The sequence below is a fragment of the Phyllobates terribilis genome, unplaced genomic scaffold (assembly GCF_046119375.1).
Source record: "Phyllobates terribilis strain yellow unplaced genomic scaffold, ASM4611937v1 Scaffold_1__5_contigs__length_1240528914, whole genome shotgun sequence".
Taxonomy (NCBI): Eukaryota; Metazoa; Chordata; class Amphibia; order Anura; family Dendrobatidae; genus Phyllobates; species Phyllobates terribilis.
Genome location: NW_027362761.1, coordinates 1,199,969,176 through 1,199,992,762, shown reverse-complemented (window position 1 = coordinate 1,199,992,762; position 23,587 = coordinate 1,199,969,176).

The following is a 23,587-nucleotide window of genomic DNA, read 5'->3' as shown; positions in this document are numbered from 1 at the left end:
GGCTATACCCCTCCCGTTGGGGGTTATACTACCACAGCTGCACACATACCAACAGCCTCAGCGGACCCTTCTGCAGCGGCGGCCTTTTGACCGCAAATCAACGGGTGGCGTAGTCGACACTAAGAACACCAATAACATCTGTAAAGACTGCCACACACTGAGTTTGACACCCTGGGCACGGACCGGGTCGCCGCCACTCAGAGACTACAACCCCCATCTGATCCGGCTCCGGGTAATCCCCAAACAGCACTGGCCCAGGGGGCGCGTCAACTTTGGCGTAGTCGGCAGGATTTCGTGCCCACAACCACCGGGTACTGCGTGCCTGAAGAGAAGTTCAAATTTACCTTAAGAAGAAGTCTCCTGCCGGTTCCAGAGGGTCCCCGCCATGGGACGCCATCACGGATCGTTTCCCGCCGGTTGCCCGCCATCTGCAGCTTTTTCCCGCCATCCACGGAGTTTCCCGCCACTGGGAGACGATTCCCGCCATTTCCAGAAGATTTCCCGCCTTGGAAGAGCGGACGCCATTATGGGCGTGCCAGAGGGTGGCAAGAGGTCTCCTCCCTTCGTGGGCCAGGTCAAGGAATGGCGCCAAAAGCGGAAACCGCCCCCACCAACAGAGACTGTGGTGCTGGAGATGTCCATCAGCGTGAGAGAACTGCCCCTGGAACTGACAATCACAAAGTTGCCCCGGGACCACCTTCAATGTGGGCGGAGACAGAACGAGAGAGAGAAGATGGGTGCAGCCTGGAGGAGTCTGGAGAGAGCGCACCCGGAGACAAGAAGTCTGGAGAGGACTCCGGAGAAGTCGTACCCGGAGATGGAAGGAGAGTCAGGCAGCACCGACCCTGTGGTCAGGAGCCTGCTGCAAGCAACAACCCCACTAGGCTTAGTGGAGATCCTGGCACAGCTCCCCCGAGACCGGGGGTGTGCACAGACCGCGCTGGAGCGCCTCGCATGGAGGATGGCCGAGGTGCAGCGAGAGACGCTGACGGAGTGGAGCCGAGAGATGGCCCTGCAGGCGAGAACCCGCCAGCGAAGCACGCCACTCGAGACGAGGAGACAGACCGCCTCTGAGGATGGTGCAGGAGGAGTGAAGGCCGGAGACGGCGCCGAGAAGGGAGTTGGACAGATGGAGGCAGGTAAAGGGGACGTCACAACCCCGAGCCGAGAAACCGCGTGCCTGCCCCAGCTCCCCGTCGCAGAGCCCGAAATTCCCCCTGCCGTGCCCATCGCTGCATCGTCACCGCTCCAGACAAGGCCTCAAGCAGAAGCCGCGACCCCTGTGACGTCACGCGCCTCAACCCTGAGCGCGGCAAAGCAGGAAACACCACCGGCCTGGTCGCAAGGTCTAGTACCCCCGGGCGCCGCAGTACCAACAGCGCCCTCTACCTCCACTGAGCCACCGGCCTGGTCGCTGGGCCAAGTAACCCCGGGCACCGCCGTCTTCACGGTGCCCTTTGCCTTCAGGGTGCCCCAAGCCTGGTCGCAAGGCCTAGTGAACCCGGGCGCCGCTACCACCACCGCGCCCTCAACGTCCACCGTGCCGCACCTGGGTGAAGACTTGTTTGCCCAGCACACGTGCCCGGATGGGCAGCCCTTTGTGTGGCCACCGGAGTTCCACCATCCCCGACTCCGGAAAGAAAGACCCCTAGATGAGCCCCTGATTCCGGTTCCGAAGCCCGTTAAGATCACCCCACTCTCGTTGGAGGAAGCGCAGTTTGCGTGGGACCCCACCGGAGGAGACCTCATGGGATTCACCCAAGAGACTCGGGCAGCCGCAGCTGAGCGTGCGGAGTGCTGCCGGCAGCAGTTAGAGGTCTTTGACCGGGAGCGAAGAGAGAGGCGGGTCCGAGAGCAGCGGCTGCAGGAACAGAGTGCAGAGCAGAAGAGCCGGACCAGGAGGAACCCCCGTGCAGCCCACGGTCCCCGTGCCACCGGGACTGTAATTAAATTCCAACTGCAGCACGGTTGGGGTTTCATCAGGGATCATCACACCCCTGGCGACGTCTTTGTCACCAGAAGAGACGTGGAGTCCCATCTGCCGGAGGGACACAGAGGTCGTGACCTATATGTAGGGGACGAGGTCACGTTCACCCGGCACAAGTGTGCCAAAGGACCCTACGCCCTCCATGTACACCGGCTGACGGAGGAGGAGCTACGGTGTGAAGAGGAGCAAGAGGACCCGGACGGGTCTGAAGGAGGAGCAGGAGTACGCCGTCATTAAAGTACGGTAAAGAGACTGTACATAGTTACCCGTCAGGGTATATGCCATGCTGCTAACTTAAAATAAGGTCCCCGTTGGGACAAGTGTGAACTGTTCCAGTGTGTCCCATCTCCCCACAGGCTGAGGACTGTGAGCAGCCATCCCTTTTCCCCACTGGTCGAGGACTGAGAGCGGCCACCTTCCCTTGTATATAGTTGCGCTTTCTAAGGCGCCCCCTACCGGTTTTTTAGGAAACTGTTGTTTTTACTACAAGAGACTGTCGCACTTTACCCGGTCACAAGTTGCACCGTGGCCGGAGGAACAAGAGTGTTATTTATGAAAAGCTTTATATGAAAAGTTTATGCTGATAATATATGATGTTTTATATGTTTATGTTTTATGAAAAAAAAAAAAAGTATGTTTATGGATGTTTATTCTCTTACAGCCCGAGGACGTGCTGTGATTTACCAGGGGGGAATGTAGCACCCTGAGGACTCGGCTGCTACAGGGGTATTACACCTCAAGCCAGAGGTGTGGTATTCCACTCCCGGGTAAGGATGGAGTGTGGAACTGAGCTCAGATAGCTGCATACACTACATACATCTCATTTCCGGGGGACAGATCGACGGTACTCCCACCAATATATGTGCAGGTACGATAGTGTCTGTCCCTGGCTGGAGTGGGAGGGGGGTGGAACATCCCAGTAGTGTAGGGGCAGATAGGGGGAGCAGTCTGGGTAATGCTAGGAGCTCATTGCGTGCTGGTCACCTGAACTCACACATAGAGGGAGTATATAAGGTGGGCACCATCTTAGGACAGGGTCTTTTGTAGAGTGAGTCAGTCTGTCAGAGTTTAGCCTGAGGAGCAGAGCAGAGAAGCTCAGCCAGAAGGGCTGACAGGGAGTTGTGGTTCCGGCTGGGCCCAGCTCCAAGGCCAAGTCTGAGAGAGAGAGAGAGGAGTCAGAAGGACCCAGAGAGAAGAAGAAGGAACCCCAAGACCCCAGAATACAAACAGCAGGGTGAAGGGTTGGCACCCAGGGTACCGGATCCCAAGCTGGTGGAGGCCACTAATCCTCAGCCAGAGACCGGAGGTCGTGGGCAGGATCTGCCACGACCCTCACTAAATCCACTAGGAAGGCATACCAAGTATAGGGTCAGGGAACCCAGAAGAGTTGTACCCACCAAGAGACCTGAGGGAGCCGGACATAAGTGGATCCCTGGTGAGAACGGCCAGAAGAGAGGGAAAGTCAGACAGGAGCTCAGGACCACGCTCCAGAATTGCTTGGGGGTTGGCCGAGTCCAGGACCTGGTGGACGCAGCACGGCTCGGGTGGTCGCTTCAGGCCAGAGTGACCATAAGAACAACCGTAAGTAAAAACCCCTGAACTGCACAGCCCGACTCTGAGTCTTCTTGCTTAGCTCTCCTGCACCTGCACAACCACCATCCTCTACATCTGACCCCCTGAGGCTATACCCCTCCCGTTGGGGGTTATACTACCACAGCTGCACACATACCAACAGCCTCAGCGGACCCTTCTGCAGCGGCGGCCTTTTGACCGCAAATCAACGGGTGGCGTAGTCGACACTAAGAACACCAATAACATCTGTAAAGACTGCCACACACTGAGTTTGACACCCTGGGCACGGACCGGGTCGCCGCCACTCGGAGACTACAACCCCCATCTGATCCCACTCCGGGTAATCCCCAAATAGCACTGGCCCAGGGGGCACGTCATAAGCTGCTTCTGTGGAGGTACTGTGCCCCATGCTCTGTGGGTGAAGTATGTAAGCTACTTCTGTGGAGGTACTGTGCCCCATGCTCTGTGGGTGAAGTATGTAAGATACTTCTGTGGAGGTACTCTGCCCCATGCTCTGTGGGTGAAGTATGTAAGCTACTTCTGTGGAGGTACCGTGCCCCATACTCTGTGGGTGAAGTATGTAAGCTACTTCTGTGGAGGTACTGTGCCCCATACTCTGTGGGTGAAGTATGTAAGCTACTTCTGTGGAGGTACTCTGCCCCATACTCTGTGGGTGAAGTATGTAAGCTACTTCTGTGGAGGTACCGTGCCCCATACTCTGTGGGTGAAGTATGTAAGCTACTTCTGTGGAGGTACTGTGCCCCATACTCTGTGGGTGAAGTATGTAAGCTACTTCTGTGGAGGTACTGTGCCCCATGCTCTGTGGGTGAAGTATGTAAGCTACTTCTGTGGAGGTACTGTGCCCCATGCTCTGTGGGTGAAGTATGTAAGCTGCTTCTGTGGAGGTACTCTGCCCCATACTCTGTGGGTGAAGTATGTAAGCTACTTCTGTGGAGGTACTCTGCCACATACTCTGTGGGTGAAGTATGTAAGCTGCTTCTGTGGAGGTACTGTGCCCCATACTCTGTGGGTGAAGTATGTAAGCTACTTCTGTGGAGGTACTGTGCCCCATGCTCTGTGGGTGAAGTATGTAAGCTGCTTCTGTGGACGTACTCTGGCCCATGCTCTGTGGGTGAAATTTTTAACTGAACTGGCAGTAGCAAGCCTCAGTCTCTCTGAGGGCACTGAAAAATGTTCATGTTATTCATTTACTTCCTATTTTACCATGATTTCTATGATGATATAACCCCTTTAAGTCATTTTCCTATCCACATTTGTTTGCATGGCAATTGTTCTGCTCTTACCCCCATTTTTCTTACTCTTGCAGCCCTCTAGCCCTTACTCTGACCATTTTACAGCCAGGTTCCTACTGACTTGAATGGGGTACAGAGTCCAGCGTCTTTTAAAAAAGTCTGCCCGAATCTAACGAACCCAAACATCCATGGAATCGCTCATCACTATTGGTGACTGCTGCAGCCATTTCAATTAAAGCTTTGGAAAGACCAAACAAGTTAGATCCCCATCCATTATGGACATACATAGCAGTCTATGTACACTCGTGAACATGGTCTAATTGCAAAAGTAAGAACACTGAAGGTGGTGGGCATATCACACATCCAGTATGTGCCCTATAATCTTCTTGTACAGGGGCCCTCAATGTCTCACTCCACCATCATCATTGTCTCCCTATTAAAGCAATATATCATATCAGAGAAAACCAGGCACTGAGATGCGGTATAGTAGTGTGAAACTCGTTATCACTTCTGTAATTTACAGAATCTCCTTTAACCACTTCGCTCCAGAGCCTGTTTTTGCCTTCGTGACCGGGCCAATTTTTTCAATTCTGACCACTGTCACTTTATGAAGTAATTACTCTGGAACGCTTCAACGGATTCCCCTGATTCTGAGATTGTTTTTTTCGTGACATATTGTACTTCATAATAGTGGTAACATTTCTTTGATATCACTTGCGTTTATTTGTGAAAAAATTGGAAATTTGGCAAAAATTTTGAAAATTTTGCAATTTTCAAACTTTGAATTTTCATGCCCTTAAATCAGAGAGATTTGTCACACAAAATAGTTAATAAATAACATTTCCCACATGTCTACTTTACATCAGCACAATTTTGGAACCAAAATTTTTTTTGTTAGGGAGCTATAAGGGTTAAAAGTTGACCAGCGATTTCTCATTTTTCCAACAAAATGTCCAAAAACATTTTTTTAGGGACCACATCATATTTGAAGTCACTATGAGGGGTCTTTATGACAGAAAATACCCAAAAGTGACACCATTCTAAAAACTGCACCCCTCAAGGTGCTCAAAACCACATTCATGAAGTTTATTAACCCTTCAGGTGCTTCACAGGAATTTTTGGAATGTGGAAGAAAAAAATTAACATTTAACTTTTTTCACAAAAATGTTACTTTAGACCCAATTTTTTTTATTTTCACAGGGGTACCAGGAAAAAAAGGACCCCAAATTTTTTTGTGCAATTTCTCTTGAGTGTGCTGATACCCCATATGTGAGGGAAAACCACTGTTTGGGCGCACTGCAGGGTTCGCAAGGGAAGAAGCGCCATTAGACTTTTTGAATGTAAAATTTGTTTGAATAATTAGCGGACGCCATGTTGCGTTTGGGGAGCTCCTGATGTGCCTAAACAGTGGAAACCCCCCACAAGTGACACCATTTTGGAAACTAGACCCCTCAGAGAACTTATCTAGATGTGTGGTGAGCACCTTGCACCCCCAGCTGCTTCACAGAAGTTTATAATATTGAGCCGTAAAAATAAAATTTTCACATTTTTCCCACAAAAAATGTTTTTCATTCCCTAATTTTGCATTATCATAAGGGTAACAGGAGAAATTGCACCAGGAAATTTGTTGTGCAATTTCTCCTGAGTACGCCGATACCCCATATGTGGGGGAAAACCACTGCTTTGGTGTACGGCAGGGTTCGGAAGAGAAAGGAGCGCTATGTTGGCTGGGATAGGCAGCAGACACCATGTCACATTTGAAGAGTCGCTGACATGCCGAAACAGCGGAGACTCCCACAAGTGACCCCATTTTGTAAACTACACCTCTCAAGGAATTCATCTAGGGAAGTAGTGAGTATTTTTTAATTTTTAAATTTATACCATTGGGCAGTGAAAAAAGCATAATTATATTTTTACCACAAAAAAATGTTTTACCCTCAGATTTTACATTTTCACAAAGGGCAATGGGTAAAAATGGTGCCGAAATGTGTCACACAATTTCTTCTAAAAGTGGCAATACCCCATATGTGGCTGTATCGTACCGCTCAGCCATACGGCGAGATCTGGGGGGGACGGAGCGCTATTTGACTATTGGAGAACAAATTATTTGGCATTTGGATTTGGGAGCACAACATTTTCTGAATTTCTTTTGGGGGGCAAGGGTCATTTTACTTTTCCAGAGCCTTTCTGCTACCAGTAACTTGGAAGTCCCTTATATTTTTAACAGATGACGGACCTGAGTGGGGACTAGCTTTTTTTGAGGACTGAGTTGAAGCTTTTATTGGGAACATTTTACGTAACCTTTATCCGGCGCTCGAGGCTGAGCACTTACATCGGGGTTTCCATCTAAATTTCCAAGTGATGTAATTCAGATGAAACCCCTGCGGGATCCATTCACTGTAATGAGGCAGCAGAGTTACTCTGGACTCCATCTGGCCTCTGTTTAGCGGTGTCCTTTTTTTCGGAAGTGCACAAAACTGTGGCCAACCGCACTTTTATGCACGCCTAAAAAAACTGACACTGTGGGATCACAGGCCAGACGGCATCCACAGTGGCCTATATCTGCCTCATTACAGGGAATCTTCCCTCATGGGTTCCGGCTGAATCACGTATTTCAGAGATTTACACGGAAACTCTGGTATAAGCGCTCAGCGCAGAGCGCAGGATAAATGTGAGCAGAGCCTTACTGCGATCTTTGGGAGACATAATAAACAAATCAGTAGCAGGTGAAGAATTGGTTTTATTTATTTTTTACGTCATTCCTCGTGCGGTATAAGTGATGAGATTACTTTATTCTTCGGGTCGGTGCGATTACAGAGATACCAGATTTATATCGGGTTTTTATGACTGACAGCTGTCACACACTAAAAGACGCTTTTTTTTGCAAAATCTAGTTTTTGCATCACCATATTTTGAGAGCTATAATTTTTCCATATTTCGGCCGATAGAGTCATGTGACAGCTTGTTTTTTGCAGGACGAGTTGACATTTTTATTGGTACCATTTTTGGGTACGTGACATTTTTTGATCGCTTTCTATTCCGTTTTTTGGGAGGTAAAATTAACAAAAACAAACAATTCAAGAATTGTTTTTTGAGGTGTTTTTTTTATGCCGTTCTGCGTGTGGTAAAAGTGATAAGGCAGCGTTTTTCTTCGGGTCAGTACTTTTACAGCGATACTACACTTACTGTATTTTTTTATGTTTTGGCGTTTTTACACAATTAAACAATTTTATAGAAAAAAATATTTTTTTTGCATTGCTTTATTCTGAGCGCTATAACTTTTTTATTTTTCGGCTGATGGAGCTGTTTGGCGGCTTTTTTTTTGCGGAACAAGATGACGTTTTCAGCGGTACCATTTTTATTTCTATTTTATTTTTTGATCGCTTTTTTTTCCACTTTTTGTTTGGTGATATGATGAAAAAGCATATTTTTTTGCTCCGTTTTTTATTTTTTTTTTTTACGGTGTGCATAGAAGGAGTTAATTAGTGTGACCGTTTTATAGCTCGGGTTGTTTCGGATGCGGCGATACCAAATATGTGTACTTTTTTGGGTTTTGTAAAAATATACGGATTTATTGGTTTAATATTTTATTTATTTATTTTTATTTATTTTGTGATTTTTTTTTTAACAGTTTAAAAACTTTTTTTTACTTTTTTTTACATTTTTACTTAGTCCCTGTATGGGACATTAATTTTTATTTTTCTGATCACTGATCTCATGTAATGTAATGGACATGTATTACATTACATGAGATCTTCGCTGACTGTTTCACAGTCAGTCTCCTGCCTGGCTTCAGCTGCAGACTGAGCCAGGCAGGACACCATATATGGCAGATCTGGAGGCGGTCATGTGACCTCCAGCTGCCATAGCAACCGCAGGTCCTGGAAGCTATCAGGGGTCGTCGGAGAGGTAAGTAAGACGACCCCCTCTCCTCCTTCTATCTTCTATATGCCGCGATCACTATAGATCGCTGCATATAGAACATAGCAAAGGGTTAACATCACTGGGACCTGATCCAATCAGGTCCCGATGATGTTCCCTGTCAGAGCTAACGCTCTGCACCGGAATCGCAGCGCTTGCAGGACCCTGGGGGTCCTGAGCGCTGCGAGACCACCCACCGTTATTAAACGTCGGCGCTGCACAGAGCCCAGCAAGCGCCGACGTTTATCTACAGTGGGCGGTCAGGAAGCGGTTAAAATATCCATGTATAATACATATACATCTCAGGAAATGATGAATTTCAATTTCCCATTTTTAAGTAGGTGATATTAATTAAAGCGTAATCTTTTATTATGCGAACTTAATTAAGGCTAGTAATCTTTATGACTTCCTACAATAGATTGAACCGTTGGATGGGTTTCAACATTTTTAAGTACTCATATAGCAGTCAAAATGTGTCCATAGCCTTCTCCGGTATATCCAGAAATCCAGTGTCACGCCAGGTGTGGGAAAGACTTAGTGCAACACAGAGAGAAAAGGGATAGGGAGCCCAGACACTAGGGAGAGGGGGGAGGGGAGACCTCCTAGTCTGGTCTAGCGTCACCCTGTCTCAACTATCGTCCCTATATTGCCTCCTCAGCAATCGCTGCACGCGTGCCTCGCCCTACTCTCCCTGGCATATGGCTATGGCTAGGGATGGAAGGAGATGATCACTAGTTTACCTCCACTAAACTCTATAGACAACAAGGGTGGACAAAACAGGGAAAATGGCTTAGCTTTAGATGAAACTCCAAATAAGCACACGGCCTCAAGCTTCAGAGAGGACGAAGTACTGCTCCTGCTAAGCTTCTGTGGCACCCTGCTATTACAGGTACCACAGGACCCAAAAGGGTGCATGGACGGACTTCTCCACAAGAGGCCCTCATTACATAACAGACACCTCCATCCTTCCACCTCATACCACCAGAGGGAGCCTGTTAGGGATATATATACTGGAGGGTGGAGTTAGGCAGTCAGAGTGTGCTGGCACTGAGATCAGTAAAGAAGTAGCATGTGTGCTGCTGCGCTGAGGTCCAGACAGGGGCTGAAGCCTTGGGGCCTAGAGCGGGGCTGGAGGCAAGGAGAAGAGTGAGAGGAGTTATGGGGGCAGAGGAGCATCTTAGGCTCACCCCAGAACACAAGCCGGACACCGGGTCCGCGCCTACAGGGTCCTCTACGCCCAGTAGGGACAACCGGTATACCAGGAGGATTCTAGATCCCTGGTAGACCTGAAGCTACAATCATCTAAAGAACTAGGAACCAAGAAGGCCCCAGCGTCCAGAAATAGTGGTAGCCAGAAGAAAGTTCTTACCACCAAGCATGCAGGTGAGGAGAGTGAAAGAGTACAGAAGCTAGGCCTAGTTTCAGGCTGGTCAGAAGCTTCAGAGAGAGAGGAAGAAACAGATCAGGAGGCCTTATACCCGCTCACTGGGGAGAGTCCAGAAGTGCACCCTTCCTATCAAGTACTCTGGACCGTACCTGCCGTCTACACCAGTAAAGGTACTGAAGCGAACCCCCTGTGTGCGTGTCTGCTATTCTCCCCTGGCCCGGCTGGGCCACCTCTCACCTGCATCCCTTCCATCAACCCTGCCCCGGGGCCCTCTCCGCCTGTGGGGAGCAGAAACATCCCAGCTGCCATCCCATCAGCCCCGGAGGTCTGCAGTAGCGCTGGTACCCATTACCAGAAGCCACAGGTGGCGTCATGAGACAAAACTGTTAACAAAACCCTTTTAAAGAGTGACCCCAGGGTACGGGCCCGGGAGCCGACTGCCGTGACATCGCACAGAAGATCAAGGCCCAGGTACCGAGTAACCCCCGTATCCCCCTGGGCGCGTCACTTCACAAGTAGAAATGAGTATAACCACCGACTCCCTCTCAGACACACCAGGTATTTATACACCCAGGCCAGAGAGCTAATTAGCAAGAGAGAGGTTGCCGCTCGGTCCTAAAGATAGCCTCTTATCTAAGAAACTGTCTGCAATGTCAAACGTAGAGATCTCCTGCAACCCACTGCAGGGCGACTGTCTGTCACCTCTGACACACTCGTGACATCCAGCCAAGGTGTGATCTTACAGCATTTTACATTATAGACCTGTCCGTATACTGCTTCCGTTGTAGCTCCCGGGTCTTCCTCGCCAGTTTTCGGTTCTTCCTGTGCTCTACCTCAATGTCACTGATTGCGATCACATCAGGAGTAAGAATGAGCAAAGAATGATACCTACTTGATTCCTACAGAAAACTGCATTCTTCAAAGTACAGATTTTTGTAATTCAATTTTGTGAATGGCTGCTATTTTTCTGAACCATAATGGGCCATCAATAGGTTAAAAAACTAAAAAATACTCACCTTACCGCTCATATCTCCGGCCTCTCCACTCCACACAGTCCCCAGCTTGGTTCTCCTCCCATCCTCTGGCCCCCGCCGCAAGTACGGAAATTCATGATTTTTGATGAAATCTCACGGTGGGTCGCCCCCCTCCTGCACTCCCTGCTCAGCTGCTTGATTGCCGCCGTCGCCCACCAGCACTGTCTTCAGGCATGGCCGCGCGCAGTGCGCTGTGCGGCTGTGTAATGTAGTAATGACATGGCAGGGGAGACACTGCATCTTTAATTGTGCTTGTGTCGCTCCTGCTGTCATTACTAGCAGACACAGCCGCACAGCGCATTGCACGCGGCCATGCCTGAAAACAGTGCCGGGGGGGCAGCGGCGGTGGCAATCAAGCAGCAGAGCGGGGGGTGCAAGAGGGGAGCCCCGATGAAGAAGGGGTCCTGATGAAGGGAGGCCCTGATGAAGGAAGGCCCCGAGGGGGGTCCTGATGAAGGCAGGCCCCGAGGGAGGCCCTGATGAAGGCAGGCCCCGAGGGGGGCACTGATGAAGGGAGGCCCCGAGGGGGGTCCTGATGAAGGCAGGCCCCGAGGGAGGCCCTGATGAAGGCAGGCCCCGAGGGGGGCACTGATGAAGGGAGGCCCCGAGGGGAGTCCTGATGAAGGGAGGCCCCGAGGGGGGCCCTCATGAAGTGCCATCAATTAAGCAGCGCCGGTGGAGCAGGTGGGGGGCCCTGATGAAGTGCCAGCAATCAAACACCGCCGGAGGTTCTCCCTGCGGAGATGCTGGGGAAGCGGTGTGGGCCCCAATGGCAAGTGGGCCCCTCTGATGGTCCAGTGCCTGTGATGGCCATCAGACAAGCCGGCGGCCCTGCACAGCTGGACCTGACACAGGCCAAGGGGCAGGTGAGCGAGGCTTGTCGCCAGATTCCCCAATCCCCATATTAAATATATTTCTAATGTGTCTTATGTGTATGTCAGTGTGTATGACTGTGTATATATATATTTATGTCTGCTTTATGTGTTTTTAAGAATGTGTTCAAATATGTATGTATGTCTGTATGTGTACATATCTGTGTACCATGTGCATGTCTGCTTACCGTGTGCGTGCATGTCTGCTTACTGTGTGCGTGCATGTTTGCTTACAGTGTGCGTGCATGTCTGCTTACCATGTGCGTGCATATCTGCGTATCAAGTGCGTGCATGTCTGCGTACCGTGTGTGTGCATGTCTGCGTACCGTGTGTGTATGTCTGCATACTGTGTGTGCGTGCATGTCTGCGTACTGTGTGTGTGCGCACGTCTGCATACTGTGTGTGCATGTCTGCGTACTGTGCGTGTGCGCATGTCTGCATACTGTGTGTACATGTCTGCGTACTGTGTGTGCGCGCGTGTCTGCGTACTGTGTGTGCGCGCGTGTCTGCGTACTGTGTGTGTGCGTGTCTGCGTACTGTGTGTGTGCGTGTCTGCGTACTGTGTCTGTGTGCATGTCTGCGTACTGTGTGTGTGCGTGTCTGCGTACTGTGTGTGCATGTCTGCGTACTGTGTGTGTGTGCATGTCTGTGTACTGTGTGTGCGCGCGTGTCTGCGTGCTGTGTGTGTGTGCGTGTCTGCGTACTGTGTCTGTGTGCATGTCTGCGTACTGTGTGCGCGCGTGTCTGCGTACTGTGTGTGCGCGCGTGTCTGCGTACTGTGTGTGCGCGCATGTCTGCGTACTGTGTGTGCACGCGTGTCTGTGTACTGTGTATGTGTGCGTGTCTGCATACTGTGTGTGTGCATGTCTGCGTACTGTGTGTGTGTGTGCATGTCTGCATATATGAAGGATGAGGGGACAGCCTGGGCCCTGTGTACTATACCTATATTTCTCTGCCGTATCTGTGCATCATGAATGTTGGTATGTATTAAAGGCCCCACTGAGACTCTTTCGCCCGGGGCCCATGAAAACCTGGAGTTTGCCCTGGTTGATAGCAATGATGGAGGAGGGAACGTCATGTGACTCTCGCTCTCCCATCATTCCTCCTCTGCGTCTGACGCAGCGACGTGATGACGCTCCACGCTCTGTCAGACAGTGGAGCTGGCAACTGCTGAGGTGATGACTAGTGTTGAGCCACCCCCGTAGTGTTCGAGTTCGGTTCGGTTCGTCGAACACCCTTGTGTTCGCCGAACTGTTCATCGAACTGTTCGTCGAACACCTTCGAACACCGTTAAAACCAATGGCAGGCAAACAAAAACACATAGAAGCACATAGAAAACACCTTCAAAGGTGTCCAAAAGCTGACAAACTGCTCAGAAGACACAACTAACACATGGAAAAGTGACAAGTACATATAGTCATGCGAAAAGAAAAGAGGTGGAGGAGTAAAAGGAGGGGGAGACACATATAGGCCCTTTCTAAAATCCAAAAAGTGAGAAGCCGACACTGCCAGTCCGTTCCTGCCCGTGCCACCTCCGTGTCGCTGGGTTTGTGCCAGAGCCGCGGTGGACCCTGACGGCCAGCCCCCCTCTCCCAATACTGGTGCCTGTCCGCTGGTGGGTCGAGCCCCCCCGCGGTGGGGGGGGGAGTAACATCTGCAGAAGAAAGACCATCTTCCAGCCAAACTAACATGTCGACTTCTTTTCGTGGACAATGTGATACGATCCCTTTGTTACGGACACGCCCATCGCTACAAATTCCAGATGAGGCACAAAAACAGCAGGTGCTTCAGCGGATATCAAGTGCTCCTTCCTATTGGCTCTCCTCCACCTCAATTTCAACATCACAAATACTCCAGTCCTCAGAGGTGTCACCCCAATCGCACTTGCTTCCTCACAGCTCCCAAGTCTCCAGCTGCCCGTCTGAGTATGGGGTAACACAGATGGTTGAGTCTGCAGAGCTATTTACTCATACTATAGCCTGGGAAGCGGAGGTCTGCTCCAGAGCTTCTGTTAATCCAGATGAGGAAATGATCTGCACTGATGCCCAGAGTCTTTATAAGTCAGATCCAGGACCAGATGAAGAAGGTTCTGAGCATAATGTAGACCCTCGTTCCCAAACTGTAACTCCTGTTGGTGGAGACAATGATGAAGACGATGATGAGACTCAAATACCTGATTGGAGCGACAACTTGACTTTTCGGTCAGGGCAGGAAGAGGTTGGCTTTGAGGACGACGGGTGTGATAACACACAGGGTGATGATGACGAGGTTGGAGATCCCACTTACTGTCAACCCACAGTCAGCCAGTCGATGAGGTCACCCGGGCCTTTGCCTGGCCTTGGGGATGTCGCGGTGGTCGGCTCCCTGGCCCGTACCCTGGGGTCACTCTTTAAAAGGGGGGATAATTGTTAATTTTATAAGAGTTCGTGACGCCACCTGTGGTATCTGGTGAGAAGCACCAGCGCTGCAGCAGTCCACTGAGGCCCGTGATAAGGCAGCTCGATGGTATAGCAAACCACAGGTGGAGCTAGGTCTCAGGGCAGCGTATGCAGGGGGAATGCAGGACAGGCGAGACCCAGCTGGGTCAGAGCAAGAACGGGAACGGACACGGTAGTCACTTCAGTACCTTTTACTGGAGGAAATTCAGGCACATCCCGGAGCACTGTAGGGTGAAGGGTGCATATCAGGATCCTCCCCAATGAGCGGGTGTAGGGCCTCCTGTTTTTTGCCTCTGTGTAGTAAGTTTCTGACCTGCCTGGAGCTAGGCCTAAATTTGTCTCTGTCCTGCGCTGGCTGACCTTGTGGTAGGGCCTTCTCTTGGAGTTCACGCTCCCAGTATGCGGGGCCTAAGCGTCTCCTGGCTCTGTTACGTATCAGCACCTTAGCGATCCTGGGACTTGTAGTTCTCCAGGGATTCCGGTTATGCCTTACTGGGTCATAGAGATCCCAGTAAGCTCGGATCCAGTGTCCGGTAAATGCTTCGGGGTGAGCTGGTTAAGCTCCTCTGCCCCTTATGTACTAACTCGCCACTCGCCTTCGGCCTACTCGGGCCCTCACTAGGCTATGCACACTAACGGCAGCTTGCCACGCTTCACCGATCTTATGGCGCCGGCACACCTTAATCTCTATCTGGGCTCCCTGAATCTAGCTAGCAGGAGCCTTGTGCTCCACTGCTGAACTATTAACTGAGTTCTCTAGACTAGACTGAGCTCCACTGCAGACTGACCTCTCTTAGGCTTCTCTACTGCAGGAACTCTTCAGAGGAACTGAACTGCCTAGCTCCACCTTCCCTATTTATATCCCTAACGGGCTCCCTCTGCTGGTCTGAGGTGGAAGGTGGAGATGTGTGAATGTTTATGGGGGCCTCTTGTGGAGGATTCCATCAATACACTCTTCTAGGATCTGTGATACCAAGCGCAGCGGGGCGTCACAGATGCTATTGACGACGAGGTTAGGTTGCGCCTTCCTGGACAGAGACGGAGTACTGGAAGCACGTCAACAACTGCATCCTCAAACACAACTCTGCCTCTGACCACAAGTCGTAGTGGCTCTTCAGGTCACTTGGGCTCTAAGCCTTGCATAGCCTGGGCATTTATTCAGATCGATAAGGATGACCCAACTCGTGTTATCTGTAATATTTGTCACCAAAAGCTAAGTAGAGGCAAAAAAATCCATAGTTTGAGTACTTCATGCATGTACCGTCACATGGATATGAAGCATAAGTTGCAGTGGGAAGCTCACTGTGCTACAATGCGGCCTAGCAGGCTGGGCCAACCACCGTCTGCCCCATCTTGTGCATCCGCGGCCTCTTCATCCTCTGTGACTGGGGGGACAGCAGTCACACATGTTTTTGGATGCAGACCTGCCACCTCTTTACCTGCAACAGCCAGTGTGATTGGCAGGTCGTGAGTTCATTGGGAAGTGGAAACACCTGCTGGTGTTGAGCGCTCTCTGACATCGAGAGCACCACCTTTGGATCAAGGCAACCTAACATGTCCGCCTGCATCTTCCTCACAGACCGGCAGTTTGCCGGGGACACCCTACTCAACCCTGTCAAAGCACAACAGCCAGCCTTCGGTCCCTCAGATGTGGAAAAGTAAAAGACCATTTCCTCCTAGCCATGAGAAAGCTAAGAGGTTGAATTTCACCATCTGCAAGCTGTTGGCTACAGAAATGCTGCCTTTCCGCTTGGAGGACACAGTGGATTTTCGAGACCTTATGTCCGTCGCAGTGCCCCAGTACCAGATGCCCAGTCGGCACTACTTCTCAAAGAAAGGTGTGCCTGCGCTCCACCAGCATGTCGCACACAACATCACCGCTTCTTTGAGAAACTCTGTGTGTGACAGGGTGCATTTCACCACAGACACTTGGACGAGTAGGCATGGACAGGGGCGTTACATGTCGCTGACTGGGCACTGGGTAACTATGGTGACAGCAGGACAAGGGGGCTGCTGTCCAAGTCTTACCGGCCCCACGAGTTTTGCGTCAATCCTCTTTATCTCGAAGTTCCTCCACTGCTTCTGCCTCCTCAACCTCCTCTCGGTCCTCCACCTGCACCCAAAGCCTGTCTGGTAATGCCACCTGCTTTCTAACTGCGCAGAAGGAATCCTGCACACCTCCTTACTATGCTGGCAGCAGGGCTCAACGGCATCAGTGTTTACTTTGAAATGTCTGGGAAATGTGAATCACACAGCTGAGGACTTGTGGTCAGCTCTGGAGACCCAGTTTCATGAATGGTTGTCTCCACTGGACCTGCAACCAGGGAAGGCCGTGTGCGATAATGCTGCAAACCTGGGTGCGGCCCTTCGCCGGGGCAATGTCACACCCGTGCCTTGTATGGCTCACGTGTTGAACCTGGTTGTCCATAAATTTTTAGCCCACTATCCCGGACTAGATGGCCTTCTGCAGAGGGCACGGTCGCTGTGTGCTCACTTCCGCCGTTCGCATCCCGCAGCTCAACGACTTACATCTCTACAGAAGTCGTTGGGCCTGCCAGTTCACCGGCTGAAATGCGATGTGCCGACACGGTGGAATTCAACTCTGCACATGTTGCAGCGACTGTGGCTGCACCGACAAGCCCTGGTGCAATACTTTCTGACGTATAGCCTGGGCCAACGAGATCCAGAGGTGGGGCAAATCACGCTGCAGGAGTGGTCTCAGATCAGGGACCTATGAAGTTGACGCGCCCCCTGGGCCGTGGGGAACCCGGAGCCGGGCCGGTAGACGCTGGGGGTTGTAGTCACTGTGGCGGTGACCCGGTCCGTGACCCAGGGCGGTCAATCCAACGGTAATTTGTATATATGGATTTTATAATGTCCGACTACGCCACCTGTGGAGTGCGGCCAAAGGGGCCACCGCTGTGGAACAGTCCTCTGAAGCTGGTGGTTTTGCAGCAATGGTATTATTACTCACCACAGGAAGAGTGTAGCTTCAGGGCAGTGTGGGTGGATGATGGTGGTTGTAGTGCAGGGAGTCAGTAATGAACACAGAGTCCGTGTGATGCAGTCCCAAGATCTTTACTCACAGTTGTTGCAGTCCAGATTACAGGTACAAGAGCAATCTCACCCGTCGTGCTGTGCGTACTCAGTGAGGGGCTCAGTCCACCCCCAGATAGCTCCGGAGTACTTAGCAGGACCCCCTTCTGTGTGTCCTTTCTCTGGCCTTCTCCCTGCACCTCACACCCAGTGACACTTCTATCCGGTATCCTCGGGCCTTGGCGGGCGACTTGTGTTCCGTCCCCTGGGTCCTATGTGGCTACCTTCTTAGTGAGACTGGTGTGGACTTTTGCCTGCAGTACATGAAATGCTGCAGCCTCCGGTTTCTAGTTGAGCCTTGCTGTTTCTCCTCTAGTTGAGGGACAACTTCCCCTTATCTGGCCTGACCCCTCTACCTCCTGGTAGCAGCGGGAGTACGGGTGGCCTTCTGCACGGCCCGTAGCCCTAGGGTCCCTTCGGTTCCTGGAGCCTTCCTGCTCCCACTCCTCTCTTCTCTCCTTCAGTCCTGGGCCTCCCAGCCTAGGCCCGCCTCCGGAGCAGAGCTCATGCCGAGCCTCTGCTCCTGTCACTTTTCCTCCTCTGACTGGCTTGCTCTTTCTAAGATGGCTTCCTATTTATACTCTCCCTGTCATGTGCTCCCCTAAACTGCTCCCCTAAGCACCCACTACATAGGACCCTCCCACCAGCTAGGGACCAAGGACTGTGCTCTCCCTTAGGAGCAATCTCGCCCTACCCCCACTGCGGGTATGTGTTGGATGCAGGAGTCAGGGTCCCGAGCCATACGCCTTCCTTACCTGAGGGTGAGATACCACACCTCTGGGTGAGATGCAGTAACTCTGTGGTGACTGAACCCTCAGGGGCGCCACACACCCTTCTGCACAGTTTTGAAATGGCGACGAAAATGTTTAGTGCTGACGACGATGCCATTATCAGCATGACTATTCCAGTGATTTACATGCTGGAGCACACATTAAACAGAATTCAGAGTCAGGTGGTGGGACAAGAGGAGCTGGAGGAAGTAGAGGAGGAGTCGTATGCGGAAGGGATAACATCTCCAAGGTCCAGACGGTTGGCAGCACCAAGGCGGCAGACATGGGAGGGTGGGGGCGAGGGATTAACCAGGGCGCATGGTAGCAGCCAAACTGTTGAGGAAGGTGCAGGAGCTGAGGAAGAAGTGGAGGACGAACTGGCGATGGGCATGGAAGACTCATCAGATGAGGGAGACCTTGATCACATTTCTGTTGTGCGAGGTTGGGGGGAGAGGGCAGAGGAAGGAAGCATGATTCTTACCTCGCTACCAACACAACAAGGACTTGGTCCTCCTGGATGCGCAAGACACATGAGTGCCTTCTTGCTTCACTACCTGCAACATGACCCTCAGATTGCAGAATTCGAAGTAATCCCGACTACTGGGTTGCCACACTCTTAGATCCCCGGTACAAAAGTAAATTTGCCCAAATAATTCCTGCCATAAAAAGGGATTGACGCATGCAGGAGTATCTGCAGACGCTGTTGCAAAATCTTACATGTGCTTTTCCACAAAACACCAGTGGTGCACGTAGTGAATCTCACAGTTCTAACTTGCCAACCGTGGGACTGTCGAGTCTTCATCACTCAAACCGTAACACAGTATCTGCTGGTAACAGCAATTTTGCGGAATCGTTTCACCACTTTTTTAGCCCATCCTTTGCAAGGCCACAGGAGACAAGAAGTCTGACACATAGTCAAAGCCTAGAGAGGATGGTACAGGAGTATCTCCAAGAAAACATTGAAGCCACGACTGTGTCACTGGACCCTTGCTCTTTTTGGGCTTCCAATCTGGATAAATGGCCGGAGCTAGCCACTTACGCCTTGGAGATCTTGTCATGCCCCGAAGCCAGTGTTCTGTCTGAACGTGTGTTCAGTGCTGCTGGTGGTGTGCTGACAGATAAGCGCACGCGACTCTCCACTGAGAATGTAGACAGACTCACGTTCATAAAGATGAACAAATCATGGATTCGCAAGGACTTTTCTAACCCTGTGTTATCCTGGGGAGACTAAAAGCTTGAGGATTTGGTAATATCACCTCACCAACCGTTTTAAGCAACTCTGGGGCAATTGATGCCACTTAACCCTAGAACGCATGACCATAAAAATCTACACTTTCATATACCTGGGGCCTTTTAGGCCCGTGTGCAAATAACATGGAATAACTCAAACTCAAATGACAAACAACTATATACAGTGCTGGCCAAAAGTATTGGCACCCCTGCAATTCTGTCAGATAATACTCAGTTTCTTCCTGAAAATGATTGCAATCACAAATTCTTTGGTATTATTCTCTTCATTTAATTTGCTTGCAAGGAAAAAACACAAAAGAGAATGAAGCAAAAATCAAATCATTGATCATTTCACACTAAACTCCAAAAAAGGGCCGGACAAAAGTATTGGCACCCTCAGCCTAATACTTGGTTGCACAACCTTTAGCCAAAATAACTGCGAATAACCGCTTCGGGTAACCATCAATGAGTTTCTTACAATGTTCTGCTGGAATTGTAGACCATTCTTCTTTGGCAAACTGCTCCAGGTCCCTGATATTTGAAGGGAGCCTTCTCCAAACTGCCATTTTGAGATTTCTCCACAGGTGTTCTATGGGATTCAGGTCTGGACTCATTGCTGGCCACCTTAGAAGTCTCCAGTGCTTTCTCTCAAACCATTTTATAGTGCTTTTGGAAGTGTGTTTTGGGTCATTGTCGTGCTGGAAGACCCATGACCTCTGAAGGAGACCCAGCTTTCTCACACTGGGCCCTACATTATGCTGCGAAATTTGTTGGTAGTCTTCAGAGTTCATAATGCCATGCACACGGTCAAGCAGTCCAGTGCCAGAGGCAGCAAAGCAACCCCAAAACATCAGGGAACCTCCGCCATGTTTGACTGTAGGGACCGTGTTCTTTTCTTTGAGTGCCTCTTTTTTTTTCCTGTACACTCTATGTTGATGCTTTTTCCCAAAAAACTCTACTTTTGTCTCATCTGACCAGAGAACATTCTTCCAAAACGTTTTAGGCTTTCTCAGGTAAGTTTTGGCAAAGTCCAGCCTGGCATTTTTATGTCTCAGGGTAAGAAGTGGGGTCTTCCTGGGTATCCTACCATACAGTCCCTTTTCATTCAGACGCCGACGGATAGTACGGGTTGACACTGTTGTACCCTCGGACTGCAGGGCAGCTTGAACTTGTTTGGATGTTAGTCGAGGTTCTTTATCCACCATCCGTACAATCTTGCGTTGAAATCTCTCGTCAATTTTTCTTTTCCGTCCACATCTAGGGAGGTTAGCCACAGTGCCATGGGCTTTAAACTTCTTGATGACACTGCGCACGGAAGACACAGGAACATTCAGGTCTTTGGAGATGGACTTGTAGCCTTGAGATTGCTCATGCTTCCTCACAATTTGGTTTCTCAAGTCCTCTGACAGTTCTCTGGTCTTCTTTCTTTTCTCCATGCTCAATGTGGTACACACAAGGACACAGGACAGAGGTTGAATCCATGTTAACTGGCTGCAAGTGTGATTTAGTTATTGCCAACACCTGTTAGGTGCCACAGGTAAGTTACAGGTGCTGTTAATTACACGAATTAGAGAAGCATCACATGATTTTTCAAAGGGTGCCAATACTTTGTCCACCCCCTTTTTTAGGTTTGGTGTGGAATTATATCCAATTTGGCTTTAGGACAATTCTTTTTGTGTTTTTTTCATTGAAGACAAATTAAATGAAGAGAATAATACCAAAGAATTTGTGATTGCAATCATTTTCAGGAAGAAACTGAGTATTATCTGACAGAATTGCAGGGGTGCCAAAACTTTTGGCCAGCACTGTACATGAAGAATACCTAGAGTTTCAAAATTCTAACTAAAGTAATCTTGCAGAAAATAGAAAACAATTAACAGGGCGGGACTGCGAGGCCCCAGGTATGCGTTCTAGGGTTAAGTGGTGTCTGTGCCACAATTTTGGGAAAAAATGGAGACTCTTTTTGGAGTCCCCTTGCTGTGTCTTACGTGACGTTGGCATCGTCAATTCCAGGTGGGTTGGGTCGCTCCCCCCCCCTTTTAACTGTAAGAAACTACATACACTATGGCTTGGGGTAACACAGATGGTTGAGGCTGAAGAGTTGTTTACTCAGAGGTCTGCTCCAAATCTTCAGTGTCTGCTAGTCAGCGTAGAATTTTTAACTGCATCTAGCCTAGGCAATACTTTGGGCGTAGCAGCCCAGCTGCGAAGCAAGCTGCACCGCCTGTGTATCTAATAAGAATTTTTAAATGCATCTAGCCTAGGCAGACTGTGGTGACCCCCAACCAAACCCAGACGCTCAGCCCCCCTACCGCCCCCCTTTCCTTGACAATACAATAATGTAACTCTTACAACTGGATGGGTGAGGATCGGTCACAGCTTTATTAACTCTTTATACTCATTCCATTAGAAAGGCATTTTAATTCTAAAATAATTCAGCTTGTTGCAGCATGCCCTGGGTCTCTACTCTGACAACTTGGTCAACAAGTGTAACTCTCCAACATGTCCTTTCTATTTCCAGGCCACGGAGGATCCTGCGTACTCGTATGCAGGACTCTGACACCCACCCATCACTCTTAACGCTTGTTCCACTCCGTCCTGGAGTCCTGACAGGAATATGTCCAGTCCAATATCCATTAAGTGAACACCGTCGGGCCGTATGAGGCCTGCTTTATCTCCTTCCAGTTGTCGGTGTTGTACCACTACACCGCCTCTGTCTCTTCTAAATTTTGCCATCCGAATATTTATTACCCGCCTTGTCCGTTCGATGGCCGCGATGTCTCGCCCACCTTGCCATACCGCTATCGGCACAAGCTCTGACCATACTATAGCTAGTTTTGTGAAAAATTCTCTGAAGTGCTCAGTGTCTAGTTTCATTATTGCCATTAGTTATGCGCTCTTGTGATGACCTAGGTTGCTTCCCCCGGCCTGTATAACTAAGATGACCGGACATCTTGCCTCTCTCCCTACCTTGATTACCTCCATCAGTACCTGTGGCCATAGCAGGCCTCTAATACCTCTCCAGCTGAAATATGTGTTATGAAACTCTAATTTTCTCCCGCCTGGGCGGACTTTCGCCCTTTTTTCTGCCCAATATATATACGAGTGGCCTATCACCCACACTGTTGGCTTAGCGTCACCTGTAAAAGAAACAAACCACGTTAGGATAACAAGTCCGGTCTTATGTATCTCGCCAAACACGTGGATCGCTATTTCCCTATCCTCTGAACTTCCGTTTCTGACAGTCCTGCTCTTGCTGCTTCCGTGGCCGCGCCTATGCGGAATGAGTGTGTCCCGTAATCTTTGGGGTGGTTCCCTGCCGATGTTATGCATTTATTAAATATAGCTTGGAACTGGTATCTTGATAATGACGTTCAATCAATGTGTGATAGGAAGAAATTACTTTGTGATCTGATGGTTAGATATGTTTTTACTATTGTTACCCGTCTCAGTGTACCGTTTGTGGGTTGTAGAAGTACCCAAGTGCCCCTGCCCGCTGGAACCGTTTTCGATTTGTGTATGCGTAGACGTATTGCATTATTGGCTATGACTACGTCCTGGTGTAATAAGCCTCCACTGGTGGTAATTTTGGATTGAGGGACTAATTCTCTTATGCATAGCGCCCCGAAGAAGGCGATCACAAATGCAGTAGACAGTAGTGTTGCTTCAAATTGTGAGTGTCATGTTAATGGTGTTAGGGATATGATGTGAGAAATCAGTTTTAGTGACACGGGACGGGACGTCTACACTCCTGACTTGGCTGACCCCTTTTCCACCCTTTTATGGATTGTCTGATGATGAATCTTTGTCACATCTCCCCAATTCAGAAGTTGGAAGTGAAATGCTACTCCGGTCAGACACCGCTGCGCTGACGCCCCTGATATGCCCCTCATTATTAGCTGGTGGAGAAATTCTATGGTGACTTGTGATCTGGCTTGTTCACATTGGTCAACCTGTCTGCCTGCTACTAGTCGTGTCCACTCTTCCCATGCCTTACCGTATGCTTGCCACGTCGACGGGGCAACTG